A 19,689-nucleotide genomic window follows, 5' to 3' on the forward strand; every position below is an offset into this window, starting at 1 on the left:
GCCAGGTTGATTAATTAAACAGCTTTGAACCCTGCATTCCTGAAGGAGCACCTCCATCATTCAGCCCAGACACTGAGGGCCAGCACTCAGGGCGTTCTGGTGGTTCCATCACTGCAAGAAGTGAGGCAGAGGGCCTTCTCAGTAGTGGCGCCCATCCTGCGGAACGCCCTCCTACCAGATGTCAAGGAAATAAACAACCACCTGACTTTTAGAAGATATCTGAAGGCAGCGTTGTAGAGGGAAGTTTTTAATGTTTGATGTGTTACTGTTTTTTAATCTTTGGAAACCACCCAGGGTGGCTTGGGCAACCCAGTCTGATGGGTGGCATATAAATAATTTAGTATTATTATTATTATGTCATCATCAACATCATTCTATTATGATGTGTTGGTCCAAGCTGGGTATTGCCTGTCTAGCTCTGCCTCTGATTTTCTTCTCTAACATGGAGTAGCACTGGCATCAAGGTCCACAATTTCTAGGAATGATACAAGGGAATAAATCCTCAGCTTCATTCCAGCACTAGGACCCGATTCCCCCCTTTAGTACCTACAGTGGCTGGGATGGGAAGAGCAGCAAAGCACGGCTGCCAACTTAATCTGAGCCTTGGTGCCTTTCATTTTCAGACACTGTTGGAACCCTCAGAATTCCTTTCCCACTATTACCGACTGACCGGCTTATTGAAAAGACATGGCTATTCCCCACCCGCTTCATCGCAGTAGTGATCCCAGGGTAGGGTATAATAAAACACAACGGGAATGACAATATCAGCCACAAATCAAAACAGAAGAACAGAAGAACAAGAAACCAGCAGAAGCAATAACAGCAATACCACAACCAGGTCAATCATTGATATCCTCTAAAGGTCTGCTCAAATAAATGGATCTTCAGAGGACCCAGTTCACTGAGAGCTGAAAATTCAAGGAATGGGTCTGGGGTTTCCCTGGGGGAGGAAGCCCTTCCCCACATCCATCCCTAGCTATAGCCCTTTGTGCCAGCAACAAGTGGAGCCAAGAGGTCATTGGGGGTAATTTATTTGGCAAGCAGGACATATCTGTGTGACTCTGCACCTTTAACATCACATAAAATGTTATTTTAACTGCTGCAGCACAAGCCTGTTCTTGCCCTGCTGCAGCTGACACAGCCATTATGAGATTGGCCTGTTCCAGTTAAAGCTCCCTGTGTCTTGCACAAATGACCCCTGGGCATTTAACGCTGCAAGTAAAGGTCACCCATTTGTATCCTTGGAGGGAAGTGGCTCCCCATAACATAAATGGCCTGTGATCCTCCCTCTTGTAATACACTTCCTTTGGTTGATTGTACTCACAAAAGTCAATATATTTTAGGATTTCTGCTCCTTTCTCTATTAAAAAAAACATTTCACAGACGGAGGGCCGGAGTTGAGATGCAAGGAAATCTGAGCATCTCCGTGGAAGACACAAAGCAATAGCTGCTTCCTATGAAATCTAATTTAAGCCATTAATGTGGGTCCATAAAGCAAAGTCACATCGTCGGATCCGAGTTATTTATGGCATTGGGATCTTACTGATTATGGCAATAAATAATACAGCGTGTATCACTGGGAAATAATGTAAAGTCAGTTAATCCACAGGAGAAGTGGAAGGCATTGGAACAATTCACCTATTATTCTGGCGCAGCAATTTCATAACAGCAGCCTTCACACAATTGCGCTCTTCCAGGTAGCAGGCAATTTGGCCTCTCTCCCCCCCCCCCTTCCCTGGCTGCCTGCATCTTTTTTTCTTACAGCCCTAAGCAGCTTCTACTCATTTGTTAATATTGGGGCGAGCAGGGGGAGAGATCCCATTTAGCTGCTGATTGTGCGCATGGGCCCTGCCAGTTTGGCTCATTCAAACTGGCAGGATTACAGCTCCTTTCAATATTCCCACCATGGCGCCAGCAAGATTTCAGCTTAATCCTTGGAGGCATGAGGTCAGCCTCTTCAGCCATTTCCATGTTGACAGCAGTTTGCTTTGGCTTAAACACTGGCAAGCTGCCACACCCTCTCCGCCTGAACCCCGTTAAACCACTTTCATCGTGGCTCTGCTTGGAAAAGCACAACTGGTACTTTTGCTCTCTGTTCCTCTTTTATATCCCTACAAAGCGACAAAACCAGAATTGATGGCGGTGGGGAGCGCGCTTAACTGATCCAGTTGGCTCATAGAATCATTGCAGCAGGAGCTCCTATGGCCATTCTCTTGAAAAACAAAGATGAAACCTTTCTTAAGTATGCTATTTAAGGTTTCATGTTTGTTCACAGGCAATGCACCAGAGACGCATTTAAATATTGCCATTTTGTCCTAGAGGCTAACAGTTTTTCTTCCCTTTCACAGTTCAGTGCTTAGGACATTTCAGTCCATGCCAGAACTGTGATAGGATAATACATCCTCAGCCTTCCCAAATCTGGTGCCCTCCAAATCTTGTTGAGATCCAACTCCTATCTGTCCCAGCCAGCTAGACCAATGGTCAGGGATGGTGGGAGCTGTAATCTAATACATCTAGAGGGTGCCAAGTTCAGAAAGGCTGCCCTGCACATCACCTGGGGAGCATGGAGAAGAAAATAAACAAAAGCACCATTTCTCAGGTTTCCATTGTGATGAGATAGTAAACAACACATGTTCAATTATCCCTGGAACAGATGACATGATCTGAACTGTGTTGAGCCAAATCAATTCCTTGTAGGGCATCTTTGAACTAGGAGAGGGGCCATAGCATCTGCTTTGCACGCAGAAGGTCCCAGGCCCAACCCCAATATCTCCAGTTAGGGATAGGAGAGACTTTTGCCTCAAACCCTGCCAGTCAGTGTGAATGGCACAGAGCTTTTTGCATTATAGAAAGGATTGGGGCATTGGCTGCAGATCCAAGAAAGTTTTCTTTACATGATCTGATATGCGAAGTTGGACACACCATTGGATTTAGGTTTTTGTTTTATTTTTTGCATGGGCCTGGAAATAGATTGAGAAGGTCTAATTGTCATGCTATAATCTTTAGCTCTTGCGTTGTCTTTGCAGAGGCGGCTTTCCCATAGGGCCTAGTGGCGCATTGTGCCAGGGCGCCGGCCTCTCGGGGGCGCTGGTGGGGCTCAACCAGTCACTAAGCCCTATGGCGTCCTTTCAACAAAATGGGAACGGACTGCTCTTATGTTAGTAGTCTATGTTTCATTTTGATCCTTGCATCGGCGTATCACACAGTCAAAAACGTAAATCCAATTCCTGGGAGGAAATAATAAACGAAAGGGGGGGAGTCCCGTGTTGCCCTGTGCACCCCCTCCCTTGGCGCTGATTGGCCGAGGAGCGCAGCAGCGAGTCGTTCAAAGGCGAGTGTGGAGGCGGAGGCACTTTGGGCGTGTGTCCCGTTTCAAGCAGTTCTTCTTGAGACACACAAACACCAACTCCGGCCATGAAAAGACGGGCAGCACTTCCCCGACTCGCGGCCACTCATTGCAAAGCCAGGGAGTGTGGATGTGGATGTGTGTGAAGAGGCAGCGATAGGAGGTGACGCGAGTGAGCGTAAGCGCGGGGGTGAGGGGGGTGTGAAGAGAAAAGGCGGTGGCCGTGGTGTGAGGGGGGGGCACAACAGCGAGTCCAGCTCTGGCTGCCCCTTATAACAAACACAATCTCTGGACATTTTTGGCAAAAGAGGTTTGGCGAAGCAGGCTGCGCACACGCGAGCGCCGTGAGCCTCCCTCGGTTCCAAAGAAAGGGGAAGAAGCAAAGCCAGCGCTGCCATCTGAGCTCGCTCTCTACACCCGCAAGCCTTTTTTCCCTTCTTTTTCTTTTCCCTCTTTTTTTTAAAAAAAATAAACCAAATTCTCCTTCCCGTGCCTCAAGCCAGCAAAAGCCACATGCCTTTCCTCGTCCCTGCGGCCGCCCAATGGCCAGCACCAGCCCCGCTAAAGATGGAGAGCATCGCCAGCCAGTCGCCGCCTCCCGCACCTTTCCTGCAGCCCGTCTGCTTCTTCGTGGTGGCCGCAGCGGCAGCTGCAGTGGCGCTTCACAGAGCCGTAGCACCAGTCCTCTCCCAGTGGTGTCAAAGCGCCTGTTGCGGCTGTGCCAAAGCCCCTGTCGCAGCCGCAGCAGGTGAAGCGCCTCAACTTCAGCGGCTTCGGCTACAGCCCCCCTCACTGACCAACAAATTTGCTAGACAGATTTTTTTAAGACACAAAAATGAGCATTTTTATAGCAGATTTACAACTTTGGGAAACGGGGGCGGGGCGCTGGAGGGATCTTTGCACCACGGCGCCAGATATGCTTAAGACGGCCCTGGTCCTTGACAGCATAGAATCAGTGAGGCTGCTCCAAGCTTTGTCATCAAAATGCCCCCAAAATGGGGGTGGATTCATCTAATGGGGCCCATGCAAGGACTTGTGCTATAGGGCTTTCCCCTTCCCTCTCCTTGCTCCATACAACCCCTGCACACATCCCAAACAGGTTGCAGGGTTAGTCAAACCCCCAGAACAGCACATGGAGGGCAAGCAGTGCTTGTACTGATGGAGTGATCACATAAGCACTACGTTGAATTCCTGGTATTCAGACTTTGTTTTGTTTTTTAAAAAATAAATAATAATAAAATAATAATAATACAGATATATCAATTCTGAATTCTGATCTAAAAATTCTGTTACTGGATTCGGAAACCCACCTTATAAATTACTCAAGTGCTGACTACAGCAGGTCTCCAGGGTTCTCTCCCACCACTTCCTGGCAATGTTGGGGACTGAAACTGGGGTCCTTTGCATGCAAAGCAGATGCCGTATCCCTGAACAACAACACTTCACCAGGCAACAAGAAGAAAGGGGAGATGGAGCAGCAAAGTTAGGACATCCCAGGGCTCATCCACGAGCTTCTAACAGTGCCAACCCCACATGCCGCAGCTCTTCCTCTGCTTATTTTTTGGAGAACTTGTAGAAGATGAAGGGATAGAGGATTATATATCAGAGGCACTTCTTTGTTTTTCCTTCCTTAGCACTGAAACAGTGTTTTAGCTATCACAACCAGAGTAGGGCAGGAAACCATGGCTTGCCCAGGGCTGCCCCAGTGTGCTTCAGCTGAACAGCAAAATGAATGGAGGGTTCTCACATCCAAGTCCAGAGCTGCAGTCACTGTGCTGTGCTGGGCTTTAAAGAGAACATTGTAGCAGTGGCAGCTCTGACAATATCATACTTCTTTGTGCCCAGTATTTATCAGCTGACGCCCAACTGCGCTGCTGATGAATGCTGAGCATGGGCTGACTCTTACGCAAGGATGAGTCACCTTCCCCATAGCAATATTCTGCCACCTACTTTGCAGACATGGGTACAATCTGCTCTGCACTCCGTCTTGCTGGAGTCAAAGCCTGTGGAAAGCAGCCATGCTTATTGACTGAAGCCTCTTAACATGTGTGGCAAAGGTAAGAGGGGTTTCTTCAACTTGGCTGCTGGGGTTTTACTTCCTGTTCAATGCCATGTTTCCATGGATGCTCTTCTAATGAGAGACTTCCTTCAGGGTACATTCTTTACATACCAGACACATTGCTTCTTTTCTTCCCTCTCTTATGCCCTGAGGATCTTCCACTGCAAGAGCTTTGTGTTAAGGCTTTGCACTGAGGCATCATGAAAACAAGTCACAGAATGACAGAAATCAAACCAAAATTCTCGTTTGTTTTAAGTAATCACAGGGACTACAAGGACCGGCCTTTTCTCTTTTAAAAAGGTGGCCCCTTTTTTATAGAATAGGACTAATGAACTAACATAGCATTTATTTATTATTGTGCCTCCATTTCTGCTTTCATGTGTGTTGATCCAGTTGTGGTGTTGCTTCGTATAGGTAATTTTAATTTCTTTTCATCTGCTTTATGAAACACGACAGCAAGTGGCCTTAGACTGAAAGGCATGATATAAATGTAACTAAGGAAACAAGGAAGCAAATAAATGAATGAATAAATGAAATGATGGGGAAAGTGAGCAAAAAATAAAACCTGTCCTGACAGGAAAAGCTGGGCAAGGGATCTGTGCATGCCTAGCTCTCTTTTCTTGTTCTTTAGAGCACCTGGCAGACAGTTGCTAGGATGGAAGTAATTAGTATTAAATTATCGCCACTGCCATTTTCACCTGTTCCACTTACAAATCCCTGGAACTTCAGTCTCGTTCAATTAGGCTCTCACACTGCCATCTCCCACAAACACCTTTCTTTCTCTGGAATTGATCCCTAACCCAGAAATGATTTTATTAATTTAAGCACAAACACACACACACACACCCCTCTACAAATACGGTTACGGTGCCAATCCTTAACTAGAGGCAGAAGACACTTATGCAGCTGAGGACCAAGCTACATATTAAATGTTCCTTTGCATCATCTAGTGCAGGCATAGGCAACCTTGGCTCTCCAGATGTTTTGGAACTAAAACTAAAACTCCCATGATTCCTAGCTATCAGGGCCAGTGGTCAGGGATCATGGGAGTTGTAGTTCCAAAACATCCGGAGAGCCAAGGTTGCCTATGCCTGATCTAGTGTGCAGATTTTCTATTTTATAAAAATACAAATCACATCAGCTGAGGGATGAATGGTAGTTAATAGGGTCATAAGGGTATACAGAGAGGAGCAGTTAACTTTTTTTCTCCTCCACTGCAGTCCTAGGGAAAATTCCTTTGCTGAAGCTGGTGCTTTTCTTAATTTGGAAGGAAATTACCCATTGGCACCAGTGGGGGATTCCCACTTCCCCCATGCAAATACTAGCTTAAAAAAAACTGAACCTATGCCCATTAGATGAAATGATGCTTTAAAGATAATGTATAGTTGAATCCCGCTCTTCTCCATCCACTTGCCATTAATCCCCTCCCAACACTTGCTACTAAATAAAATGGATATTTTCTATTTGCATGTATAGAAAGAGAGGTTAACTTCTCAGTCCTATGCATATCACCTCAATACATAGCTGCCAAGTTTTCCCTTTTCTCGCGAGGAAGCCTATTCAGCATAAGGGAAAATCCCTTTAAAAAAGGGATAACTTGGCAGCTATGCCTCAATAGTACGTCTTATTGAGTTCTGTGAGATAGCATGCACAGGACTGAGGGCTTAGCCACACCTTTCCTCTGCACTTTCCAGGCATGACCCGCACTTTAAAGCTCTGTGTCTCAGGCCCCCCCCTTCTTTTTTGCTCCACGATACGCCACTCTTTAACACTGAATCGGACCAAATGGTAATCCATTAAAAACCCAAATAGCCATTTGCTCCAATTCAGCTTTAAAGAGCGAGTTTTCACAGGGAAAAGGGGGCAGGGGCTCAGACACGGAGCTTTAAAGTGCAAAGCTGTGAATGGAAAGAGCAGGGCAAAAGGTAAGTGTGGTTGTTCTTCATGCATACTGAGGAAACTCTGGACGAATCACAGTATTTGGCCAGCTGTGCCATAAGGCTGTGATGGCTAAAATGATGCTTTCAGCTCCTTGGAATGAAAGAAGGATAAAACAACAACCTATTTGGTGGGTCTGGTAGGTGCATCTTGTGTGTTCCAAGTAATCTCACTCACTTCATCTCCTACAAGCTCTCAAAAAGTTAGGGAAATGGGTGCTGAATAAGCAGAAGTAGAGCAAGGGCATTGAAAGCCCATGTACCCTTGAACCGCATATGCAGAAAATAGTATCTTTGGCTAGGTAAAGCAGTTCTGCCTTAGAAAGGCCAAAAAGTAAAAGGAAGAAAAATCATCTACTCTCAGTTCAATGGAAATGCATTGTGCTTTTAAGTTAACCATCTCACAAGAGGCAAATGATGCTCCATAGCTGGGCAGGCTGAGCATGTGTATCTGCTGCTCTGAAACACCACAGGAAAGCCTGCGCTTACAGAATGTGACATGTCAAAGCAATCTATGCGGCAAATTTACGCAAACGTTCAACATGTGACCTTTATCTAAAAAGCTCAGGCTTTAACCAGCATGTTCTCTCATGTATTATTTTAATGCAGAGCAGTAAAAATTCCAGATGTTTTGTTATTTTTGCCTCAAAATTCTCTTCCTCTCTCCTTCCCTGAAAACTTCTTCTCTGGTTATTCTGATGAATCAGAACATCTCTGGGCTTGAAAAACAAAGAAGCTGGGAAATCTTCAAAGCTATTTCAGGCTCCAGGAGGTAGGGCAAACCAAAGCTATGCTCATTAATCAAAACTAAACCCCGCTGAAGTCAATGGAGCTTACTCTAAAGTAAGTGTGTATAGAACTGAAAGTTTGATGCCACTCTGAACAGTCAAAGATGAGGATGCGGTACATGAATTGCAGTGAAAAGCATCATAATGCTTGTGAGCCCATGCATGCTACTAAGAGGAACACATGGCCAGTCACATGCTGAATCAAAATGAGACTGAATGCCCTTCCAAATCTGGTGGTAGGGTTTGGTTGTCTACAAATGCAGAACATGCTGTGGGATTTGCATAGGTGCTCAACAAAATCTACTGGATTGCATATCTGAAAAGCCATTATCAGCTTCAGCCTTAGCTCCTATGGCTACCAGTGTCAATATCTGCTTTAGAACGCCTTTCATGTCCCCCCAAATGGACATCCAAGTTCTTGTGTTCTGGTTGTTTTCAAGAGTGCTAAGAATTCACCACTGTCTACAAACCCAGCTTAAGAAATGCTCTTTGCAGGCTTTGCCTTGTTTCTTGAAGATTCACTGAGCCAGTTTTCAAACAGACCAAGGCAAGTGAGGCAAGTCCGTTCTCTTGCCATGACCTGCCCAGGTCTCTGCGCATTTGTTTAGGTTTTTAGTACTGTAAGGCAGATAAGGTCAATGAGCCTGACAGTTTGTTTAAGCTTTGTTTTTGTCTTTTCTACCACCCTAAATGTCATCTGCATCTCCCTCTCCCTCTCTCTCTCTCTCTCTCTCTCTCTCTCTCTCTCTCTCTGTGTGTGTGTGTGTGTGTGTGTGTGTGTTAAAGGCAAACAAACCGTATTGCAAACATTTATGCTCTAGTTCCTAGGAGTTTACTATCAAACACAGTAAAACTCTGTTTCATCATTCCGTATTTTTTTTCATACATATATTAAACACTCGCACATTCCAAGCTTTCCCAGAACCTGGGTAAGAACTGTTTTTTGGTTCAAGCTGCTGTAGATGAAACAACAGCTTGACCCAGGTGGTACTTTTTGTTTCACAGTATAGATCCATTTGCTATCCATTTTCCTTTAATTTCATTCACCAAGTCCCCCCCCCCCCCCGGTATCTCCTTGCCCTACACAACTATGTATAAATTTTGATTTTTGCAGCACAGGTGACCTACAAAGATGAAAACAGCATGAGTCTGGAACATGAATTTGGCTTTATCTTTCTAGTTTCATTTCTTTATGTTTTACCAATACTGTTTTTTATGTTCATTCCCTTTGTGAAGGGATTCAATGGGACACATCCTTTGAGCTTTGTATGTAAGATCAATAGAGATCCACAACAACAGAGTCATACACAACCAAATTGCATGAGGGAAGATGGGTTCAATCCCTCCTCCCTGGCACACCTCCCGCACTGACAAAATTCAATTGTGGGAGGCGGACATAAAGGCAGGAGCCAATATTTAACTATTATCCCACTTCTGGTCCAGAGAGGTGACGTAAACTCTTGGATAGGATTCCCCCATATACACATCAATGCAAGCAATTTCTCCTACTATAATCATGCAATCTTCAATGTTATTATCACCAATACATGCATTTTTAAGCATGTGCCCTCTAAACTGCAGAGGTGTCTTTGTGGGGACTGCTACCAAAATGGGGAGACTGAAAGCTCCTTTTATGCATAATCCTTTGGATATAACTGTTAAAGCATCAACATTTGGGCAGAATTCTGGTGCTGCATCAGGGAGCTTTGCACTGCATCTTGGGTACAATGCAGCTTGCAATGGTCACAGAGCAATCATGCCTATAGAAGCATGCTACACTGACCCTTTAAGAGGTGCAAAAGCAAAAAACAAGTTTCTCCTATTCAGCTCTTTTCCTCATATCTTACCAGGATTATTGTTTTGCATGTGAAGAGGCTGAGGAAAGAGATGGAGTAGACAGAGCAGGAGAAGCCAAGAGGTCTCACCACCTTTCGGCAGTGTTGAACTGTGTGCACTCTCCAGAGTATGAGCTGGCAACTGAAATAAGGCCCAGTATTAACAACTGAAAGAGGAGCATCTTCTCTAACTAATCAACACATTCCTTTGTTTAAGAATGCCATGAATAACTGCACATTGCTGTTACAAGCCCAGGAATAGACTTTGAACACACTTAACAAATGTCTGATATACAAATTATTCAGTTAATTGCACCATTTAATTGATATAGTTGAGCAATCCTTGCAGCCTTAGCTAAATTGAACTCATTTTCTCTGGTGTATAATGAATGCATATCATATTGGAAAACAAGGAGAAGATTAATATGCCATTGGAGAGGAAGAAAAAGCTGTGGAATGTTTGGTCGTGTCCATTATTGCTATATTTGCCAATGAACATTTCTGAATGTGAAGCAGGTACATTATATGAGGCAAGGACAGTTCTATTAAAGAGTGTTGTTCAGGGCATTCCAGTATTTTTTGTGTAGGTTTTCCTTTTTACAGGGTGTTGCATTCTTCCTGAAATGAATGGCTTGGGTTTGCATGGCACAAATAGGAAACAGTCCAACGCCCAAATCTAAAAACAAACCACTACAACCTGACCTTTTGTAGACCAGAAGACCCAGAAGAGCTGTGTGAAGCAGAGGGTGGGTGAAGAGAGCAAAGCTTGCTGCAGGCTGAAAGAAATGAACCAGCAAATAAAACCTCAGAGACCAATTGTGAAAGAAATAAGCTCGGAATGAAATGAATATAACAATTTGAAAGGCAGTGCTGCTGAGACCAGGTCAACTGATTTATATGAAATGCAAACAAATACAAACTTTCATAGGAAAAGACTCTGGTATTGACGGGGTGTTTCAAAGAGGTCTAAACACTTTACCATTCCTTTTGGAGCAGATTTTCAATTTATTTCCTTTTTGTAGTTGTGTTTATTTGTTTGCAACAACTAAAGTATCTTAGAGAAGCTTGACTTGACCAGTGCCTACAGACTGGAAATATTGAGGCCATCTGAGGTTGCTGTGGTCATTTCAAATTTATGCAAAGAGGCTGGCCCACAGCTTGCTTATATTTATTTTTAATTTGGAATTAATCCTCGTAAGTTACATGGAAAACTTAATATGCTCATTCAATTTCTTAGATCTCAGAATACCACTATCTGGAAATGGGATGATTTCAACTGACATTATCATCTGGCATGTTTGACAGAGAGTGTAGTTCTTGCATCTTGAAATAATTTTGGACTGCAATTGTATTCACACTTACTAGGTAGCAAGTCTCATCAAACACAGTGGGACTTCTAAGTAGAGAAATATACATAGGATTGCACAGATTTGGGGGCATCAAGGTCAATGACAATAGTAGTTCAAGACAGGGCTAATAAGCGGAAATAACGAGATAAAAAGGAAATGGTCAAAGCTGCAGCAATTCATGTCGTCATAATACTTCTTTGCAGAAAGAGCATTTAGTATGCTGCTTATTTCTTCCCACATATAACATTCACAATGCTGGCATAAACAGTGAATTGATCTGAGAAGTTGATCCAGTCTCTTAGAATGCATACTCAAGGTCACTTTGGCACCTTTTCTTGAAGAGCGATAGATATTCCACCTGCAAGATGTTTGCTAGTTCCAGTTACTTTTTCACTTGGCTACCTCAAATGCAGACCCATATTGGCCCACAACTACCAGTACCTTCATGGCATGGTTGGTGACAGTCTGACAAGGTATTACCCCCTCCTTTGCATGATTTCCCCACCCGCCCATCACCACTTCCTTCAACATCTAACCACTTGGTTTCCAGTGAATCTGCTGCACTGTCAATTCTACCATTGCCCCTTTCTAACATCTGTTGAAATTAAAGCTAGAGAAAACATTGTCAGTTTCAAAAGGCATGGTTTATGTGCAATGAGGCTCAAAAGCACTGTAAATGGTACATGTAAAATTGATCATCACACATCTTCCATGATTGCTCTCAATAAGAGATGAATATTGCCAACTGAGGCAGACTCCTGCGGTCTACCTCCTAGCGGAACCTGGTTACAGGAGGCTTGTTACCGCCAAAAGCTTCTGCACTATTTTCCTATTGTCTTTCGAGAACAATTTGAGGTGCTGTTTTTGACCTATAAAGTATATAATGTAGCTCTTCAGCTTTTAACAATTCTTTTTCAAACAGAGCCTATTGAAGACTTCACCCCAGGGAACACTATTAATCAATCAGTAAGGCTAGATTACATAAAGAGCTTTCTTTAAAAAAAAATTAAAAAGACTATCCCTGACTAATACTGGTGTTTATTTCAAAATCACTGCGCTCCAATCCAGAGAGAGGCATAGGGGGAAGTGCACAATGGGACCTTTTTCTTTTCTTTTCCCCCTGAAGTCAATCTTCCTTTCTGTACCTATCCTACATTGCAAAACGCTTTTTAGAAAAGCTGAGAAATGCTTAACGCAGGTTGTGAAACTTGCCATATAGAACAATGGTACTTTCTGGAGTAGGTCCACCAACTCAAAGATGAATAGGTGCACTTTTTTCCCTTTTACATGCACTCAGGTAGTTCTCTCCCATTTCACAGACAACCATTTACCCGAACAACCACATGATGAGATGGTGGTCTATAATTTCTGCCTACATGGTAAAGAAAACCTTAGAATTTCCTGGCATTCCCTGATTTCTGGTCAGTTCTAGGTGGTATAATAGGATTCTCCACACCACCACAAGGGCAAATGTACAGATGACCAGTATTCCACAGACTAAACTGTCCAGCATTGTAATTTATCACTTAGTGAATTGTCCACTGTACTGAAGCTAAAAAAATGTAGTCTTGTGCTCCCCTTTTCCCCAGAGCAATTAGATGCCTGTGGAGAGCTGTAAATTATTGATTTCTCTTTTTTACACCCATTGTAATTACCCAATATATTTTGTGATTCTACAGCATAGGAAGATAGCTTGTACCAAATTAAACCATAGGTTCATCTAATTCAGTACTGCCTATAATGACTATCAACCACACTCCATGGTTCCAAACAGGAGTCTTTCCCAGCCTCACTTGGAGAAGCCAAAGATTGAACTTGGGACTTTTTACATGTAGAACATGTGATCTACCGCCGAGCTACAAAGCTACTTTTTCCTTTCTAGATGAAAACATTGCAGTATTGGCAACATCATGTTGTTCTAGCCAACTGTTTCTCAGTAAAGGGATACCCTGTGGATCAGGAAGTCATTGTGTTCCTAGCATGCTCAGTTCCTAGCATGTGGAAACTTTGAGCTGTAATACTTGGATTAGCACCAGTCCATGACTTAAATGCATGCTATTATAGCTGGGCAACCAACTGCAAAGGAAGGCCTGGTTTCTACAGAACTATTTCATCTCCAGGTTAGATGGCTGCAATGAATGGGATGTTATATTGCAACTAGACTGCTAACTGGGCATGTGTAATGGAAACATATGGTGCTCCTCCGTGGCTTCCAATACATTTCCTGGTACAACTCAAAGTGCTACTCCAGAAAAACCATGCATACGGCTTGGTTCCAGAGCACCTGAAGGATTGCCTGCTTCTACATCCAGCCAAAACTATCTAAACAAAACCTATTACAAACACAGAAACATCAAAACAAAGAGAAGCAAAAGTTGTTGGGAAACAAAGTAATCACAAGTTCAGGTTTCTAGAATAGCTCCACACTTTTTTCAAAATTTCAAGCGGCGCCTGTGCTAGAAGCACTCTGGGGTGCATCCACAGGTTTCCTTTTTCTGGTGGAAGGAATGGGACTTTTGGGTGCAACTCTACAATGATGATGCAAAAATTCTTTTAAAAAACAACTTTGAAGACTCTATATGACAAAAAAATGAAGCATTTTCCCCATACTGTACAATGATCTCACGACTCAGACAGTAACTGTAATCAACAAAGGCAAGCCAGCTGTTGTCCAGTATCACTGAATACAGATTGTAAAATATTAGCATCATTGCGGTTAAAAGGTGGTCCTCCAACCCTACAATTCTATGATTCTGTTATTCCATAATATCTGGACATACACATATAAATCAGGGCAAATTTCTTCCAGCTAGGAAACAAAGACTGTAATCCTGTACCCCTTATCTGGAAGTAAGCCTCACAGAACTAAGTAAGATGTTAACTCAGACTTACCTCTGAGCAGACATGAATAAGACTGCACGGTGAGTTACAATTGTAGGTGAGTAATAGATATTGAGGGGGGTAGTTTTGCATGTACACTGAATCACAAGGAGATCTGGGGCAAGTAAGAAGTGACAAAATACATGTGTTGTTGGGAGGGGGGATTATTGGTTTGGTTCTTATTTTTATTATGTATTTTGTGTTTTTATATTGCATTTTTATGCTGTGAACCACCCTGAGATTGAAGGATGAAGGGAAGTATAAAAATGAAAATAAACACATTTTTAAAATTATGTGCAGCATGGGGGGGGGGAGTCTAGAGCTAAGATTTTTCTGTGTGTTTCCAGTTTTCATACTGGTTGCCCATTCAAAAGTGCAATGTCTTACACAAGAGGTTGCACAAACAGAGGGACTTCCTAGATTTCTCCACTAAATCCAAAGCAGCTTTTCAATGGGTCGAAAAGCACCTTTGGATACAACCCAATGTTTTTGTTTTTGTCAGCTGCTTTATTTTGTAAGTTGTGCATGTGGGTTGATACAACTGTACCTTTCCTTTTCCTTTTCGGAAAAAAAAATGTGGTGTGGGGTTTTTTTTTTTTTTTTTACCATTAGCCCTCCATGCTGCATTGAGGAAAACTGAAGGGAGTTTAAAAAGCATTTGTGATGTGGCACAGCAGACTGCCATTCAAAGGGAAAATCCCACTGGGCATGCACATGCCTAAGGGAGCTCTTTGTATCCCAGCCACTGTCTGGATGAAGGAACGTCCAGAGACATGTTCAGAACATTTCTCTTGGCGCCCAAAGCCATTTCACAGGTAATAGCCCTAGTTAACACTGGTATAGGAATCCACATATCCAACCTTAATCAACAAGCTGAGTGACTGCAACAATTAAATAATGCATGCACAGCTTTCCCCATCCTGCTTGCCTTTGGACATTGCTGTACTGTCTATTCACTATCTGTAGTTTCTGGAAACAACTGAAGTCGTTTTTGTTTCGACAGACTTTACCAGCTAGATGAAAAGGTCTCTCTGCCTTAGGTGTTTGTTTTGTGTTGCTTTTAAACCCGCATTCCATTGTTTTTTGTACAGTTCTAAACATTATTTCATCTTTTTTTTTCAGGGTACGTTTGTAAATCATATTGGGCATAGATGTGGAAGGAGATTAATAATAATAGTAATAATAGTAATAATATCCCTAATGGCTAGCACGGGGGGGGGGGTGAAATTCAGCAACATCCAGACGGCACCAGGTTGGAGAAGGCTGACCTAGGGCCTTGGTTGGAGGATAAATAAATTAGATATTCTGCTACAGTGTGTACAGTGTTCTCCAGGATGCTTTTTCTTATGGAAGGGCATCATAAATTAAACAGCTTGGCACAGGGGGGAAATTCAAGACCAAGCAAACACTCCAGAGCGCACCTAATTTTTCTCTTGAACAAAAACATATAGCAAACAATAGATAGAAAAGAGGAGTTGCAAGAGATAACACTCTGCTAGAAATTGTTTCTTTGAACATTACAAGTGTGTATCTTTGACAAATTGTTCCTCCCTCGGCCCGTGCGCCCAAACAGGGGCAGTGCTGATTATGTTATTTCCAAGGCTTTTGTTTAGCCAAACCTATTTTCTAAACAAGCTTCTGCAGGAGATGCTGCCTGTGTTTTGAAATGCTTCCTGGCATATTGTTTTCCTTGCAAAGATGCGGAGTCCTTGATATTACGCTTTTTTTCAAATGCATGTGAATGCAGAAGTTATCAGTAAAGAACTTCAATGAAAAGGAAAAGAAAAGCTCTACCTGAGCGTGAGCCAAGTCCCATTCTCCACTGTCTCTTTGTAACCTTACAGCGTAGGCATACAGTTGTTTGCCAGGTTCCCCCCCATTCTACACAATACCTCTATTCATTACTCCCCAGTACGCCTCTTCATTATGAAATACGTTCAGCCCTACAGGGGCCACAGGCAGCTAGGGAAGTCTAATTCTGCAAGATTACTTGTCCATAACTTTGAATATTTAATTATACACAAACCAAGCAAGGAAAGTGTTAATATCCTGCCTGATTTTCTACTCTAAGAATGTAGGATTTCAAGGCAGAGGAAGCCCAGATTTTTTTGGGGGGGGGTGGTCTTCATGATAGCTAGTTTTTACTACTGTAACATGGATAAACAAGATGGAATTCTTCCAATAGTCTTTTCCTTGAAGCTCTAGCATCATGCAGAAGGCTTCATAATTTCAGATCTAAGCTTCCCATGCTGTTGCTGTAGTGGATTCCAACCCATGGTTTCACAATTGCCCGGGTCAACAATGCCATTCTGTTTCTTGTATCTCCCCCCCCCCTATTGCTGTGCACCATTGGTGCCTATCAGCCACCATTTTGAGAATTCTACTGTGTCTGGTGCATGCAAAGAGTAGCTTCCAAAATGGCCAGCTACCAAATTTAAGCCAATGGCAAGCAGAGGCACACCACAGCAGAAGAAATTAGTTTAGAGGATAGTAGTTGCAGTAAAGTAAAAGGAAGGAAGGGACAGTGTGAAAGCAGCATTCTTTTCTTTGTTTGTCCAAATGCTGAACAACAAACAGAGATATCAGGCACCCAAATAAAAATACTAAAATAAGTTGTTACGCAACTTATTTCTGCTCTTGTCCACTTTTGTTTTCACTGTCTAGCCTACCTAGGTCTATAGCTTACTTAAAAGTAATGTGTTTTAGCTTGGTTCTCTATCTGCCCACAAACGCTGGTTGGTGTGTGTGTTTTTTCAGAAGCCACAGTTCATTAAAAAAAGAGGGGAACACTTGCTGGCCTTGGATCAGTAGAAGCTACGAATCCCCAAAAGTCAACCCTACAAAAGAACTGACAGTTCATTACAGGGCTGTATGTCATCAATGAAACTGCAGGGAAGATCATTCATCTTGTGCCACCATAGCAACTGTGAGTGTGTGTGTGAGAGAGAGGGGCGGGGGGGGTAGAGAGGAGAGGCAAGGGTGTGCTTAATGTCTGTTAACTTGGTTTCCATGACAAAGACACAACTTGTATAGGAAACCCATACTATGCCCATTCTTATCAATGGCCTAAAGCAGCAAATATTGTACCGGTAGAACAGTCAGGTTATCTGCACTGTACCATAGCTTAAAGCAGGCACAGTCATTTCACAAACATTCAGAAAGCTTAAAGGAGGGGTGTAGACATTTGCACATGCTGCTATACTAACTTAGTGCAAGGGTGCTTCCATGAAGCCTAAAGACACGACAAAAATCACAGATGGGAGAAGAAAGCATAAGAGCAAACACCACCTTCTTTCCTTTTCCTGCTTCATAAATCATCCTGTTTATGTAATGTGGCCAATAAAGCAAGACACAGTTAAGAAAACATTCTTTCTTTTTTTATTCCTATGAAATGGTAAAATGATTGATGTTATGTATGGAAGAGTGTATAAGGAAGACACAGTGTTGGGGGATGATTTACTGATGCCCACTGAAACGTGGGGTTTGGGCACTGTAAAATGTCAGGCATTCAAAGATATAAATGATTGAAATAATGGGGAAATGCCCTTAAAAAGAGAGGACTTGTATGTAGTAGGCGAGGCGGGGGCTAGGAAGGGAATAGCAACAGTGTGTCTCCAGTACAATCCCACACTGCACACTGGCAAAAAATAGCAGTGATTTAAGACAGAACAAAGCTCTTCACCTTCAACAGGCAAACGCTTATCTCCCTGCCTTGGCATTTGTAAGACAATGTATTAGGGCAATGCTAGAATAATAATTACTGAGTGACTGTAAGCAAGTCGTTTTTATAAGTGTTGTGGTTCTGTTGTCTCCCTGCCTCTACCTTCCCTTTCACAAGATAAAAGAGCTGGATATGTACTGTATGGTGAATATGTGCAGCACAAAAATGACTTAATTGAATTTGGATTTATGGATTCCCCGTCATGCACAAGTTTCCCGAAAGGTATCTCATGTAATATGTCAGAAATCATTGGGGCTGTGATGATGACAACTGTGCCAGCAACCATTTATGGGAGTTTCTGTAGGTCTGAGTGTCGAAACATAAATGCCAAAGGTTCTGCTGATAAAGTAGAGGAAGGCTGGAGAAAAAGGAAAAAATACAACCCCTTCACATGTTCTCTGGGAAGATTATACATTTGACCCATTTGAAAGCCCATATAGATCATTTGGGCAAACATAATCCTTTGTAATCAATGGCACCACCGGGAACCTAGACCTGAGAACTGCCCTTAGATCTACCGATGAAGACAATATACTGTACACATTTAATAAATAAATCCATAATAAAATTAGAATTGAACTGGTGGGTCACCTTGGTCATGTAGGTAGTGCCTAGGAGGTCCCTGTCTTCTTCACTTGAAAAAAGAACAGCAGACACTTAAGCAGTGGAGGTGCACCTGGGGCCTAAAGCCCCTTACCTTGATTCAGAAGGGGTCTCAGCTGCCGCAGTTGCTGCTTCGCTGGGAGAAAAGTTGTGTGGTACCTTCATCTGTTCTGGTTCTCTATCCTCCTCCTCTGCAAAGAAACAGTGGACAATGAAACATTGCAGTGTATTACCTTGTACATTACTCAGAAGTAAACCCCACTTTACGTCCATAGGAATTGCTCCCTGTTAAGTGTTTCTTCCTGCAGAGGCCTGCTCCGGAATCTGTGGCAAAAATTATGAGCCTAGCATCAGTTTTCAGCTAGGAATTATGGGACGAGTAGTCCCTGGTGGGGGGGGGGAGATACTCTGTTGGTATCCGGAAATACTCAACTGTAGCCTCCACCACTAGGTAAGTTCTTGGGTTTGGCTGAAGGGGAAGAGGGTTTTTGCAGAACCCAGTTGAGCAAAGTAAAATAAATCATTCATAAAGACAGCATTTTGAAACCTGCAGCTCCAAACTTAAATGATAACAACACAGTAGTCTGTAATGTTGTTTACTTACATAACACTGCTGACTTGATTCAAGCAGAAAATGGCAGTCAAGTCAGGCAGGCAAAATAGACTTCTAGATAACAAAACACATGGTTGATACTTGAATATTGTGCCTGTGCTCAAGAGAGCACAGACTTCACCCTTCCTCCACAGCTGCAAGATGTAAAAGAGAATGAGCCCAGTGCAGGAAGGAAGTACTGTAGTAAGAATTTTTTTTCTCTTGTCCTCTTCCTGCCCTGTGTAAACAGAGGATGTGACCTCACGGAGTGCCCTCTAGGATTTTTCAGGGAACTCTATGCCTCTTAACCCTTTGTTCAGCTAGCAAACATGGAATCTCCTGTATTTTGACTGGAGCATCATTGTCCCAAATTAAATTCAAATAAAAAACACACACACATATTATCCCAAGCCTTTTCTACTCGACACAGTTGCTTATTTGTTTTGTTTTGTAAGTGTTTTCCCACCCTGGAGACAAGGGTGGGATCTGCTGCTGGTGATTTTTATGATTGGCTAAGAAGAGGAGATGGACAGAAGCAACGAGGAAGCCTCTCTGTTGCAGAGAATGTATTAATGTGAT

At 42.9% G+C, this 19,689-nt stretch overlaps 1 long non-coding RNA gene across 1 annotated transcript in view; it reads right to left on the minus strand.

Moving 5' to 3' along the window:
- LOC132592434 (uncharacterized) overlaps window positions 1-19,262 on the minus strand; it is an 83,424-nt gene extending 64,162 nt beyond the window's left edge. Inside the window, exons 1-2 of the long non-coding RNA XR_009557889.1 lie at window positions 19,123-19,262; window positions 18,613-18,709 (exon numbers count right to left, since the gene is read on the minus strand). This is a non-coding gene — a long non-coding RNA (uncharacterized LOC132592434). The remainder of the gene's footprint in view (window positions 1-18,612; window positions 18,710-19,122) is intronic.
- Between the last annotated feature and the right edge of the window lie 427 nt (window positions 19,263-19,689).

Source organism: Zootoca vivipara, chromosome 7 (assembly GCF_963506605.1).
Source record: "Zootoca vivipara chromosome 7, rZooViv1.1, whole genome shotgun sequence".
Taxonomy (NCBI): Eukaryota; Metazoa; Chordata; class Lepidosauria; order Squamata; family Lacertidae; genus Zootoca; species Zootoca vivipara.